The sequence below is a fragment of the Bos indicus x Bos taurus genome, chromosome 6, assembly GCF_003369695.1.
Source record: "Bos indicus x Bos taurus breed Angus x Brahman F1 hybrid chromosome 6, Bos_hybrid_MaternalHap_v2.0, whole genome shotgun sequence".
Taxonomy (NCBI): Eukaryota; Metazoa; Chordata; class Mammalia; order Artiodactyla; family Bovidae; genus Bos; species Bos indicus x Bos taurus.
The window spans coordinates 116,706,621-116,721,494 of NC_040081.1; the positions used below are offsets into that span (position 1 = coordinate 116,706,621).

General features: G+C 40.8%; 1 long non-coding RNA gene across 1 annotated transcript; it reads left to right on the forward strand.

Annotated features, from left to right (window-relative positions):
- The first annotated feature begins 11,532 nt into the window (after window positions 1-11,532).
- Window positions 11,533-14,276, forward strand: LOC113894589. The gene is made up of 3 exons (XR_003511625.1): window positions 11,533-12,180; window positions 12,878-13,024; window positions 14,051-14,276. It is a non-coding gene; the product is annotated as an uncharacterized LOC113894589 (long non-coding RNA).
- Window positions 14,277-14,874: the final 598 nt, after the last annotated feature.

Below are 14,874 nucleotides of genomic sequence, written 5' to 3' on the forward strand. Positions count from 1 at the left end.
GTTTCAGAAAAACATCTATTTCTGCTTTATTGACTATGCCAAAGCCTTTGACTGTGTGGGTCGCAACAAACTGGAAAATTCTTCAAGAAACGGGAATACTAGACCACCTTATCTGCCTCCTGAGAAATCTGTATGCAGGTCAAGAAACAACAGTTAGAACCGGACATGGAACAACACACCGGTTTCAAATCGGGAAAGGAATACGTCAAGGCTATATATTGTCACCCTGCTTATTTAACTTCTATGCAGAGTACATCATGTGAAATGCTGGGCTGAATGAAGCAAAAGCTGGAATCAAGATTGCTGGGAGAAATACCAATAACCTCAGATACACAGATGACACCACCCTTATGGCAGAAGGTGAAGAAGAACTAAAGAGCCTCTTGATGAAAGTGAAAGAGGAGAGCAAAAATGTTGGCTTAAAATTCAACATTCAGAAAACTAAGATCATGGCGTCCGGTACCATCACTTCCTGGCAAATGGATGGGGAAACAATGGAAACAACGATGGACTTTCTTTTCTTGGGCTCCAAAGTCACTGCAGGTGGTGGCTGCAGCCATGAAATTAAAAGACGCTTGCTCCTTGGAAGAAAAGCTATGACCAACCCAGACAGCATATTAAAAAGCAGAGACATTACTTGGCTGACAAAGGTCCATTTAGTCAAAGCTTTGGTTTTTCCAGTAGTCATGTATGGATCTAAGAGTTGGACCATAAAAAAAGCTGAGTGCCGAAGAACTGATGCTTTTGAACTGTGTTGGGGAAAACTCTTGAGAGTCCCTTGGACAGCAAGGAAATCAAACCAGTCAATCCTAAAGAAAATCAGTCCTGAATATTCATTGGAAGGACTGATGCTGAAGCTGAAACTCCAATACTTTGGCCACCTGATGCGACAAACTAACTCATTGGAAAAGACCAATGAGTTAGTTGATGCTGGCAAAGATTGAAGGCAGGAGGAGAAGAGGGTGACAGAGGATGACATGGTTGGATGGCATCACTGTCTCAATGTACATGAGTTTGAGCAAGGTCCGTGAGATGGTGATGGACAGGGAAGCCTGGCGTGCTGCAGTCCATGGGGTTGCAAAGAGTCAGACATGTCTGAGTGACTGAACTGAACTGAGCACCCCCTTAGAAGACCTCGATCGGCACCCCACAAGGACTCTGGTTGTTCCTACTTGGGAGGGTGTGCCGGGCAAACGGTGCTCTCGGGTGCTCACATGAACGTGTGTCCATGCCTATGGCACCGTGATTTTCAGGCTGGTGAGGTTGTTGGGGCAGACGATGACAAGACACATGCCTCACTCACACTGTGCATTTTATATTCCGTTTCCCATTATTCTGTGTCCGTATTTCTATTCCATTCTGTAGAAGGGAAACCTGAGGTCCTGAGAGGTGAAACGACCTGTACCAGATCATGTCATCAGCAAGAGGAAAAACTGAGGTTTAAACTCAAGCACGTCTTTTCTCAACATGCCAAACTAACAGGGACTCAAAATATGTTTGCTGACTCGAATGTTCACTGGAAGCAGAACCCTGACATGACACTGAGGCTCAGAAATTGAAGTTAACAGATGATGAGTTATCCATGAATATTTTTTCAGGAAAGAGTGCTGTTTTCCATAAAAAATTAGAAATCAATTGGAAAATCTGACTTTTGAGTGCAGTTTTATTTAACAAAATTTCCTATCAACAATCTGTTAAGTGAAATTAAGCACATGGCAAGATGCTTTAATTTTCTTCAAATCAAAATGGAAAGACTTAAAAAAGGAGAATCTTGGCTGCATTTTTCTATGTGCAACATATACCTGTTTTTGAAGTGATTTAACAGTCTTCTCAAGCAGCTTTAGGTTCACAGCAGAATTCTGCAGAAAGCACAGCATTCCCACATTCCCTCCTCTCCCAGCAGGAGCACCGCATGCTGCAGTGGTGTAACTGACGAGCTGCACGGAGGCATCCTCTTCACCAAAGCCCAGAGTTCATGTTAGGTTTCATCCTTGGGGTCGTACATCTACGGGTGTGACGAACGTGTCCATCATCACCGTATCAACACGGAACAGTTTCACTCCCATGCAAATCCTCTGGAACCGTCTCTTCATTCCCCTCCCCCGCCCCCAACCTTTGGCGACCACTAATCTTTTCATTGCCTCCATAGTTTTGCCTTTCCCAGACTGTCATATAGCTGGAGCCATACAGTAGGCAGACTTCCCAAGTTGGCGTCCTTCACTTGGGATACGCACTTAAGCCGCCTCCATGTCTTTTCATGACTTGAGAGCTCGTTTCTTTTTGGCGCTGTATAATATTCCATTGTCAAGATGCAAACCATGGCTGCCTGGTGCATTCACATGCAGCAGGACATCTTGATAGCTCCCTAATTTTGGCTTTTATAAATAAAGCTGCCATAAACACTTGTGTGCAGGTTTCCATGTGGACATAAGTTTCCATCTCACTTTGGTAAATAAACAGCACAATGGCAGGTTTGTATGGTAAATGTGTGTCTAGTTTCCTAAAAAACCACCAGACTAGCCATTTTGCATTCCCACTAGAAATGACAAGAGTTGCTGTTGCTCTTCATTCTTGCCAGCATTTAGTGTTGTGGGTTGTTTTGTATTTTTGCCATTCCCATAGGTGTGAAGCATCTCACCGTTGTTTTTAATCGGCAAGGCCCTAACGATATATGATGCTTGTTGATGGCAAATATGGCTTATTTGCCATCTGTATGTCTTCTTTGGTGTGTTGTCTATTCAGATCTTTTGCCCATTTTTCAACTGATTTGTTCATTTTCTTGCTGTTTTCAGAATTCTTTGTAGATTCTAGATAGCAGTACATTATCAGATATGTCTTTTACAAGCAGTTTCTCCCAGTCTGTGGCTCATCTCTTCACTCTCTTGACAGACAGCGCTTTCTTTTGCAAAGCAGAGCTCTTCAATTTTAATGAAATCCAGTGTTTAAACATCAATGTTAAATGCTTAGTGAAGTTTAATTTAACTAAGTCCAGCTTCTCAATCCTTTCATGTGTCGTGCCTTTGGTGTTGCACCTAAAACGTCATCACCAAACCCAAGGTCATCTAGACTTGCTCCTGTTACCTTCTCAATAGTTTGGTTTTGCATTTTGCGTTTAGATGCGTGCTCTCTTTTGAGTTACTTTTTGTAAAAGGAGTAAGGTCCGCATCTGCATTCGTTTCTTTGCCTGTGGACGTCCATTTTTCAGCACCATCTGTTGGAAAGACTGCCTTTCCCACTAAAGTGCCTTTGCTCCTTGTCAAAGGTCAGCTACCGCTTTTGTGTTGCTATGTTTCTGGGCTCCCTGTTCTGGTTCACTGGTCTTTCTGTTTTTCACCAACAACATCCCACTTGGTTATTGTAGCTTTACAGTAAGTCTTGAAATCAAGAGTGTCAAGCCCCTGACTTTATTCTTCTCTTTCAATACCGTGATGGCTATTTTGGATCTTTGGCCTTTCCACAGAAACTTTAGAATCAGCTTGTAGATATTCACAAAATTACTTGCTGACATTTAAACTGGGATTGTTGAATCTATGGATTAAGTTGGGAACAACTGAGATTTCCACAGCATTATGTCTTCTTGGCATGAACACATATCTCTCCATGTATTTTGCCTTCTTTGATATCTTTCATCAGTTTTTAAAATTTTCCTCATGTATCTTTCACATATTTTGTTTATATCCAAGTACTTCATTTGTGTGGATGCTAAAGTAAATGGTCCAACCAGTCCATTCTGAAGGAGATCAGCCCTGGGATTTCTTTGGAGGGAATGATGCTGAAGCTGAAACTCCAGTCCTTTGGCCACCTCATGCGAAGAGCTGACTCATTGGAAAAGACTCTGATGCTGGGAGGGATTGGGGGCAGGAGGAGAAGGGGACGACAGAGGATGAGATGACTGGATGGCATCACTGACTCGATGGACGTGAGTCTGAGTGAACTCCAGGAGTTGGTGATGGACAGGGAGGCCTGGCGTGCTGCGATTCATGGGGTTGCAAAGAGTCGGACATGACTGAGTGACTGAACTGAACTGAACTGAAAGTAAATGGTATTGTTTTTCATTTCACATTCTATTTGTTCATTTCAGACACATAGAAACTGATTCACTTAACATATTAACGTTGTATCCTATAACCTTGCTATAATCATTTATTAGTTCTGGTAAGTTTTTTATTATTTTGAATTTTCTACATAGACAATCCTATCATCTGTGAACAAACACATCTTCATTTCTTCCTTCCCAACTTATATACCATTTTTTCTTTTCTTCTTTTACTGAATTACCTAGGAATTGAACTGTGATGTTGAAAAGGAATAGCGAGTGGGGAAATGCTAGTCTTCTTTCTGATCTTGGTGGGAAAACCTCTAGTTGTTCACTATTAAGTATGTTAGTTGTAAGGTTTTTGTAGATTTTTAAATCAAATTGACAAAGTTCCCCTATTCGTAGTTTGCTGACAGTTTTTACCATGATGGATGTTGGATTTTGTCAAATGCCTTTTCTGCATCTATTGATATGACCACATCATGTTCTTTAAGCTGCTGATGTGATGAATTACATTAATTGATTTAAAAATATCAAACTAGCCTTGCATATCTGGAATAAATCTGACTTGGCCATGGTGTATAATTCTTTTTATACATTTCTGGGTTCAGTTGGCTGATATTTTGTTGAGTATATTTGTATCTATGTCCATGAGAGATAACGGTCCATAGTTTTCTTGTGTCTTTCTCAGGCTTTGGTATTAGGGTGGTGTTGACATCAGAAAACAGTGTAAAAAGTATTCTGTCTACCTCTGTCTTCTGGAAGACTGCAGAGAATATGTCAGATTTCTTACTTAAATCTTTGGTGAAATTCACCAGTGAACCCATCCTGGCTTGGGGCTTCCTGCTTGGAAGTTGTTATCTATTCAATTTCGGTACTAGGTGTAGGTTGTCTATTTCTGTGTGACTGGTGACAAATTGCACCTTTCGAGGAATTTGTCTATTTCATCTGGATTACCAAGTGTGCGGGCACAGCATGGTTCATAGTATTCCTCTATGACCTCATTCCCTCGTATTCCTCAACAACCCTACTGATACCCATGAGACCTGTGGTAACACTCTTCTTTAATTTCTGATATTATTAATTTGGGTCTCTTTTTTTCTTCGTTAGCTGAGCTAGAGGTTTATTGATTGTATTGATACTTTCAAAGAACTAGCTTTGTTTTATTGGTTTTCTCTACTTTATTTCCTGTTTTCATTGATTTCTGCATGAGCTTCTATTAGCATGGATCTTATTTCTCCTCTTACGCTTATTTTGGAGTTAGTTTGCTCTTCTTTTTTCTGGTTTCCTAGGCTTAGATGATAATACATTTTAGAACTTTCTTGTTAATACATGCATTCAATATTATAAATTCCCCTTTGAATACTTCTATCACTGTGACTCCCAAATTTTGATTATGTTGTATTTTCATTTTAGTTCAAATATTTTTTGAGATTTTAAAAATACATAAAATTCACCTTAATAATTACTTAGTACATGGTTCAGTGATATTAAATATATTCATAATGTTGTATAATCATCACCCTCATAACTCTTCAGTCTTTCAAGTGAAACTCTACACCCCTTAAACAACTCCATTATTTTAACCACTCTAAGTATCTCATAAAGTTGTCCCACATAGTGTTTGTCTTCTTATGATTAGTTTATTTCATTTATCATAATGCACTCAAGATTCATCCCTGTTGTAGCACATGTTGGAATTTCCTTCCTTTTTAAGGCTGAATAATATTTCATTGTATGCATATACCACATATACCATATACTTTGCTTATTCATTCATCTGTCAATGGACATTTGAGTTGCTTCCACATTTTAGCTATTGTGAATAATGCTGCTGTGAACCTGAGTGTACAGATATCTCTTTGAGACCCTGCTTTGAATTCTTTTGGGTATATATCCAGAAGCAGAGTTACTGGATCAAACAGAAATTCTGCTTTCATACTTTTGAAGAGCCACCACACTATTTTCCACAGTGGCTGCACCATTTTGCATTCCCACCAATGATGCACAAGGGTTGCACTTTCTCCACATTCTTGCCGGTACTTATTGTCTTTTATAGCAGCCATTCTAATGTGTGCGAAGTAGGCTCACTGTAGTTTTGATTTGCATTCCCTTAAGGACCAGTGAAGTTGAGCTTTTTTTTCTCATGTGCTTATTGGCTTTTTTTGTTTTTGTTTTTAAGCACTTTGAATGTATCTGCCCACTGCCTCTGTTCTCCAAAGTTCTGATGAGAAATCTGCTGGTAATTTTATTGAGAATCCTTTCTATATAATAACCTCAAAAGTCCCTGACATTTGGAGGACAGGGTCTGTTATGCCTACCCTGGCTTCTAAAGGCTGTGTGCAGGCTGCCCCAGGAAAGCCTGCACAGCTGCCGGCCATGAGGCTGGGGTGGGAGCGGGGGGAGGGGGAGTGGCTGCTACTGTCTGAGAACTGAAATCCACCAAAATCAATCAAAGTTTACTGTCCAAGTCTTCCCCCTGGAAGTGGCAAGACTTCAACAGACTCCAGAGTTCCAACATAGTTCCATCAGACAGATCCTCCCAGGATAACTGTTGTCTCAACACAGATTCCTGTTGCCTCCTCGACCACCACCTTCCCAGAATCTTCGTGTTGATAATTCAAAATACTTTTTCTCTTGAGATGTCTTCCTTGACTCATGAGCTGTTTAGAAGTGTGCTGTTTAATCTCTAAGTATCTGGGGACTTTCCGGCTATCTTTATTAATTTCTACTTTAATTCCATTATGGTCTAAGAGCACACACTGTGTGGTTTCTATGATTTTGAATGTGTTAAGGTGTGTTTTGTGGCCCAGGATGTGGTCTGTCTTGGTGAGTGTTCCATGTGAGCTTGAAAAGAATGTGTATTCTGCTTTGTTGGATGAAGTAGCCTATGGATACTGATTATCCAGTTGGTTGACCATGCTGTTGAGCTCAACTGTATCCTTATTCATCTTCTGCTGGACCTGTCCACCTCTGATGGGGGGGATCAATGTCTCTGACTATAACACTGAGCTCCTCCATTTATCCTTGCAGTTCTATCAGTTTTTGCTTCATATATTTTGACACTCTGTTATTAGATGCATACACATTAAGGTTTGTCTTCTTGGAGAGCTGACCTCTTTATTATTACATAATGCTCTATTGCGTAATCATTCCTGGTAATTTCCCTTGTTTTGAAGTCTACTCTGTCTGAATTTAACATAATGACTCCAGCTGTCTTTCGATTAAGGTTGGCTAAAAGTTAACATATACATTTTCCTCTGTCCCTTAACTTTTAATCTATATGTGTCTTTACATTTAAAGTGGGGGTTCTTATAGACAATACGTACATGGTTGTTTTTGTTTTTTTTAATCCACTCTGACAATCTGTTTTAAATGGTGCATTTAGACCACTGACTTTCAAAGTGACTATTGATATAGCTGGGTTAATATCATCATATTTATTACTGTTTTCTGGTTACTACCCTTGTTATTTGTTCCTATTTTTGTTTTCCACTCTTTTTCTGTCTCTTGTGGTTTTAATTATTTTATGACTCATTTTATCTTTTCTTGGTTATCAACTACACTTCTTTTAACTTTCTGTCAGTGCTTGCAATTTACCTTTACAACCAATCCAAGTCCACTTCTGAATAACAATGTTTCACTTCACAGATAACACAAGTGCCTTATAATAACAAAACAGTCCTAATCCCTATCTCCCATCCCTTGCATCTTTGCTGTTACTAATTTTATTTATACATAAACTGTAAACATCAAACACATTGCTATGATTTTGAAAGAAGTATCTATTAACTCAGTTAACAATAAGAAAAATAAAAGTTTTAATTTTACCTTCACTTATTCCTTCTCTAATGCATTTACAACTTTCACATAGATCCAAGTTTCTGACCAATATCATTATACTTATGTCAAGAGCCTTTAACATTCCTTGTGAGACAGGTCTATTGGTGACAAGTTCCCTCATCTTTTGTTTGAGAAAAGCTTTCTCTATTACTTTTGAAGGAGAGTTTTGCAGGATACAGAATTTCTAGATTGATGGTGTTTTTTTTTTTTTTTTTTTTTCCTCTCAACACCTTAAATGTTTACTCTCCTGCTTGCATGGTTTCTGAGGACTTGTGCCTGACTCTCGTCTCCCCTATACAGAAGGGCCTTTTCTGGCCCCTTCCCAGGCTTCACCTCTGGTGTCTGTGGCCTCTGTGACTCTCCGCGGTGCGGCTCAATCGGCGCTCCTCCTGCTTGGTGTTCTCTGCGCTTCCCAGCTCTGCCGCTCGGTGTCTGATGCTGACTCGAAATTCTGCTATTATTATTTGTTCTGTTACTTTCTCTCTTCACCTTCTGGTACTCCCAACGCATGTATGTTACATCTTTAACTGTCATCCTGTGGTCCCTGGATATTGTTCCTTTTTACTTCCAATCTTTTTCTGCTTTGCAGCTTTAAACATTTCTGTGGATGTATCCTCAAGCTCAAGAGTCTCTCCTCAGCCCTGTCCAGTCCACCGAGCCCATCAAAGGCACTCTTCATTTCTGTTAGTGTTTTTCATTTCTGGCACTTCTTTTTTATTCTTTCATAGAATTTCAATCTTTCTCCTCACATTTGTTCTTGCATATTGTCTACTTTTTCCATTAGAGACCACAGAATATTAATCACAGATTTTCTAAATTCCTGACATGATCATTCCAATATCTCTGCCATATCTGACCTAGTTTTGAGACTTGTTCTGTCTCTTCAAACTATGTTTTTCACCTTTTTCATATGCCTTGCTATTTTTCTGTTGTTGTTGGAAGCTAGACATGACATGCTGGGTAAAGGAACCCAGTGCTGGTCCTTTTGCTCTGGTACATTGTGATGTCTGCATTTGTCTGTGTCTCCAATTTTGAGGGAAGTAGCTTGCCCTGGGACCTCAATTCTCTGACAGATCTAAGAACTGACTTTCTTTTCATGCAGCTTTTTACTTGTTAAGACAGACTAACAACTTCCAAGCTCCTCATGTACCAGACTGGAAGTCCTATGCTGTTTTTAAAATATCAAACATTACAGAAATGTACTAAGCAGAAAAGTCAATGTCCCCAACAAACACTTGCCTAATAGCTTGGAATCTTTAGAATATTTGGAACCTTTAGAATCTTCTCCTAAGCACATGTACTTTTACAAATAATAGGTTTCACAAAAATAGGACCCTATACGGCCTACCCCTAATATCGTGGACACCTTTAGTACAGATATAGGTGTTGTAACAGTCTCTCTTACTAGCAATTTTTCATTTGTCTTCACCTAAACTTAATCAGGATTTGAAATAGCTCAACTGGAATTCCATCACCTCCACTAGCTTTGTTCGTAGCGATGCTTCTTAAGGCCCACTTGACTTCACATTCCAGGATGTCTGGCTCTAGGTCAGTGATCACACCATCGTGATTATCTTGGTCGTGAAGATCTTTTTTGTACAGTTCTTCTGTGTATTCTTGCCACCTCTTCTTAGTATTTTCTGCTTCTGTTAGGTCCATACCATTTCTGTCCTTTATCGAGCCCATCTTTGCATGAAATGTTCCCTTGGTATCTCTAATTTTCTTGAAGAGATCTCTAGTCTTTCCCATTCTGTTGTTTTCCTCTATTTATTTGCATTGATTGCTGAGGAAGGCTTTCTTATCTCTTCTTGCTCTTCTTTGGAACTCTGCATTCAGATGCTTATATCTTTCCTTTTCTCCTTTGCTTTTCACTTCTCTTCTTTTCACAGCTATTTGTAAGGCCTCCTCAGATAGCCATTTTGCTTTTTTGCATTTCTTTTCCATGGGGATGGTCTTGATCCCTGTCTCCTGTACAATGTCACAAACCTCCGTCCATAGTTCATCAGGCACTGTATCTATCAGATCTAGCCCCTTAAATCTATTTCTCACTTCCACTGTATAATCATAAGGGATTTAATTTAGGTCATACCTGAATGGTCTAGTGGTTTTCCCTACTTTCTTCAATTTAAGTCTGAATTTGGCAATAAGGAGTTCATGATCTGAGCCACAGTCAGCTCCTGGTCTTGTTTTTGCTGACTGTATAGAGCTTCTCCATCTTTGGCTGCAAAGAATATAATCAATCTGATTTCGGTGTTGACCATCTGGTGATGTCCACGTGTAGAGTCTTCTCTTGTGTTGTTGGAAGAGGGTGTTTGCTATGACCAGTGCATTTTCTTGGCAAAACTCTATTAGTCTTCGCCCTGTTCATTCCATATTCCAAGGCCAAATTTGCCTGTTACTCCAGATGTTTCCTGACTTCCTACTTTTGCATTCCAGTCCCCTATAATAAAAAGGACATCTTTTTTGGGTGTTAGTTCTAAAAGGTCTTGTAGGTCTTCATAAAACCGTTCAACTTCAGCTTCTTCAGCATTACTGGTTGGGGCACAGACTTGGATTACTAGGATATTGAATTGTTTGCCTTGGAAATGAACAGAGATCATTCTGTCATTTTTAAGATTGCATCCAAGTACTACATTTTGGACTCTTTTGTTGACAATGATGGCTACTCCATTTCTTCTAAGGGATTCCTGCCTGCAGTAGTAGAAACCTATATGCAGGTCAGGTAGCAACAGTTAGAACTGGACATGGAACAAAAGACTGGTTCCACATAGGAAAAGGAGTACATCAAGGCTGTATATTGTCACCCTGCTTACTTAACTTCTATGCAGAGTACATCATGAGAAACGCTGGGCTGGAAGAAGCACAAGTTGGAATCAAGATTGCTAGGAGAAATATTAATAACCTCAGATATGCAGATGACATCACCTTTATGGCAGAAAGTGAAGAGGAACTAAAAAGCCTCTTGATGAAAGTGAAAGTGGAGAGCGAAAAAGTTGGCTTAAAGCTCAACATTCAGAAAACGAAGATCATGGCATCCAGTCCCATCACTTCATGGGAAATAGATGGGCAAACAGTGGAATCAGTGTCAGACTTCATTTTTTTGGGCTCCAAAATCACTGCAGATGGTGATTGCGGCCATGAAATTAAAAGACGCTTACTCCTTGGAAGAAAAGTTATGACCAACCTAGATAACATATTGAAAAGCAGAGACATTACTTTGCCAACAAAGATCCGTCTAGTCAAGGCTATGTTTTTTTTCCAGTGGTCATGTATGGATGTGAGAATTGGACTGTGAAGAAAGCTGAGCACCAAAGAATTGATGCTTTTGAACTGTGGTGTTGGAGAAGACTCTTGAGAATCCCTTGGACTGCAAGGAGATACAACCAGTCCATTCTAAAGATCAGCCCTGGGATTTCTTTGGAGGGAATGATGCTGAAGCTGAAACTCCAGTACTTTGGCCACCTCATGCAAAGAGTTGACTCATTGGAAAAGACTCTGATGCTGGGAGGGATTGGGGGCAGGAGGAGAAGGGGACGACAGAGGATGAGATGGCTGGATGGCATCACTGACTCGATGGACGTGAGTCTGAGTGAACTCCAGGAGTTGGTGATGGACAGGGAGGCCTGGCGTGCTGAGATTCATGGGGTCGCAAAGAGTCGGACATGACTGAGCGACTGAACTGATCTGAAACTTAATGAGTCCCTACTGAAATCCATTAGTTATTTCAGAAATGCAAACTAAAATAAATACCATTACACTGAATAGCTTTTACATATAACTTTGTCTACTTGAGCATTTCCATAGGATAAACTTCTATAGGTAGCTCTGCTGGGTCAATGGTTAGATACACTTTAACTTTTCATATGTACTACCAAACCATTCTCTGAAATGGCTGTTCAATGTACATTCTCAAAACAGTGTTCAGAGGCAGCATTTCTCAATACTATCCCCACCCCAGATGCTTTTAAGTCTTTGCCAATCTGATAACAAGGAATATCTAACGGTGGTTTGTACTTCATTGATTGGGAGGAAGACTGAATATTTTTCATGTTATCGGTAATTTGATTTCTTCTTTAAGAACGGCACAAATTTCACTAGATTACATAGGGATGGTTTATTTTTTTAATGGAGTATAGAGAATAATGAACTTACACTATGGAAATCCTTAATCCTAGGTATTATTGTCAAAGTTATATGGCCCACAAGGAACATTCTATTTCACTTCACATTCACCTGGTGAACACATCATTTGCTTACAATCTAATTCTACAAGGCTTGTGTCATTTGGAGGGAGTAAGCTGGTAAGTAAATGCCCCCGTGTCCTTGCAAATGAACAGCGTCAGCATTACTCGGGCGTGACAATGATATGCAGAACCATTATGCCCAGGCCATATTAAAGTCCTGCACCCAGATCTCAGCACAGCAACTAAAGAGGGAGCTGGAGAGCTTGGAAGGGGTTCAAAGCAGAGCCACGAAGTTGATTAAAGGGCTTGAAAAATGAGAACTGGGAGGGAAGGTTGAGAGAACTGTGATTATTCAGGCTTGAAAACAATTGAAGGCTGAAGGGTGAATTAATAATGGAATCCCAATAAATGGAACTCTTACACGGTAGATGGTGATTGGATATTTTCTAAAGGTTCTGAGGCATCAGAAATTTAGTTACATGCAGAGCACCTTTTCCTGAGAGTAATCAAACTGTCTCAGGGCCAAAGGCATGTGCCCGGAAGTCTAGAGGACGCAGCTCAGGAAGCTGCAGTTGCTCTTTCAGGGCAGCAGGTGCCATTTAAGGCATTCTTGTGACAATGAAAGACTCCCGAGTATAACCTGGAATGGAGCGGCGGGGAGGCAATAAGAGAACGAAGGAGTGTTTACTCTCAGAAAGGTGGCGGGGGCTGGGGGTGGAGAAAAAGGAAGGACTGGTAGGACACAATGAGGGCAAAGTAAGGAAAACGAGCAGCTACAGGAAAACATGTTTCTTCCCTTTTACTGTTTGTACAGCGGATCCACTTAGATATTCGAGTCGGAGAACATGACCTTGATGCAGCCATTACTCAAGCAAAGGACAAAGTTAATGAAGTTAGCTTCAAGCTTGAACATCTAATCGAGCAAATTGAGCAAATAGTCAAAGAACAGAACTATCAAAGGGTCAGTCTGCCTAATCAGCTTACAATCCCTCTTCCTGCCAGGAACATGATTCTTGACTAAGCCCCAGAACCAGGGAAAGAGTAAGCTGCCTGTTTCCTGGGTTTATCCAGGGCTGTGTGGATGTGCAGGGCTGGTGGGCGTGCTCTTCCGCCGTCTGCTGGCCTGTGAGCTCCTCTAGGAAAGGGACTGCGGCTCGCTTGCCTCAGGGCTGTGAGCTCACAGATGAATATATAAGGGCTTCCAACACACCCCGGAGAAGGCGATGGCACCCCACTCCAGTACTCTTGCCTGGAAAATCCCATGGATGGAGGAGCCTGGTAGGCTGCAGTCCGTGGGGTCGCTAAGCCTCGGACACGACTGAGCGACTTCCCTTTCACTTTTCACTGTCCTGCACTGGAGAAGGAAATGGCAACTCACTCCAGTGTTCTTGCCTGGAGAATCCCAGGGACAGGGGAGCCTGGTGGGCTGCCGTCTATGGGATCGCACAGTCGGACACGACTAAAGCGACTTAGCAGTCCAACACACCCTGTGCATCTGCAGTCGAGGGTGCCCACTTTCTACAGCATTATTTTGTTCCTGTGACGTTATGTGTTTCCCAGGTCACTGTGTTCAGCGGACCCAGGTTGGATGTGGGCCTGAATCTGCCCCCACTCACTAACCTTCTGTTGTCTCTAAGCTTCAGCTTCCTTATCTGGAAAATAAAATGAGCCCAGTGCCCAGCTTAAAGTAAAGTAAGAACTGGAATGATAAAAAAAAGTATCAACTAGGTAACATACACTTTGATGCTAACAAATAAAACATATGAAGTAACAGATCAAGTACTTGATATTTTACACCAAAATATGACGCCTCCTCCTTATCTTTGGCTAAAAACACACCTTAACTTAGAAAAATCAGACACTGCTCTTTGGCATAAGATATTACCTGAGTGACATTAAGTACCTTGAATGTATACAGCACCTTCCCCTCAAATTCATGCATGAAGCACCCTAAGAAACCTAACCTGCATATTTCTCTTCTATATAGGACCGTGAAGAAAAATTTCGAATGACCAGTGAAGATACAAACAGCAACGTCTTATGGTGGGCATTTACACAAACATTAATCTTTATCTCAGTTGGAATTTTCCAAATGAAGTCCCTTAAAGACTTCTTCATAGCTAAGAAACTTGTATAAAAATAAAAAAATAAAAGCAAATAATTACCTTCTACCTTGCATAATGTTTGAGTTAATAAAATATATTCGTAAGTGTCATTATTGTCTGATTTCAAAGATATCTAAGGTTGGAACTGATGTTATAGCATTGTAACACTGATAAAATGTCCAACAGTCACGTATGAATGTGAGAGCTGGCCTACAAAGAAGGCTGAGCGCCGAAGAATTGATGCTTTCAAACTGTGGTGTTGGAGAAGACTCTTGAGAGTCCCTTGGACTGCAAGGAGATCAAACCAGTCAATCCTAAAGGAAATCAACCCTGAATATTCAGTGGAAAGACTTACGCTGAAGCTCCACTACTTTGGCCACCTGAAGCGAAGAGCCGACTCACTGGAAGCCTCTGATGCTGGAAAAGATTGAGGGCAGGAGAAGGAGACAACAGTGGATGAGATGGTTGGATGGCATCGCCGACTCAATGGACATGAGTTTGAGCAAGCTCTGGGTGTTGGTGAAGGTCAGGGAAGCCTGGTGTGCTGCAGTCCATGGGGTCACAGAGTCCAGTCATGACCGACAGACTGAACAACACTGATAAAATGTCATTTTAACAATACAGCTTCTGAGTTTGACAGAATAAACACATGACCCTGTTTTTAAATTTGGACTAGATCAGCCCTGTCCAATAGAAATAAAATGTG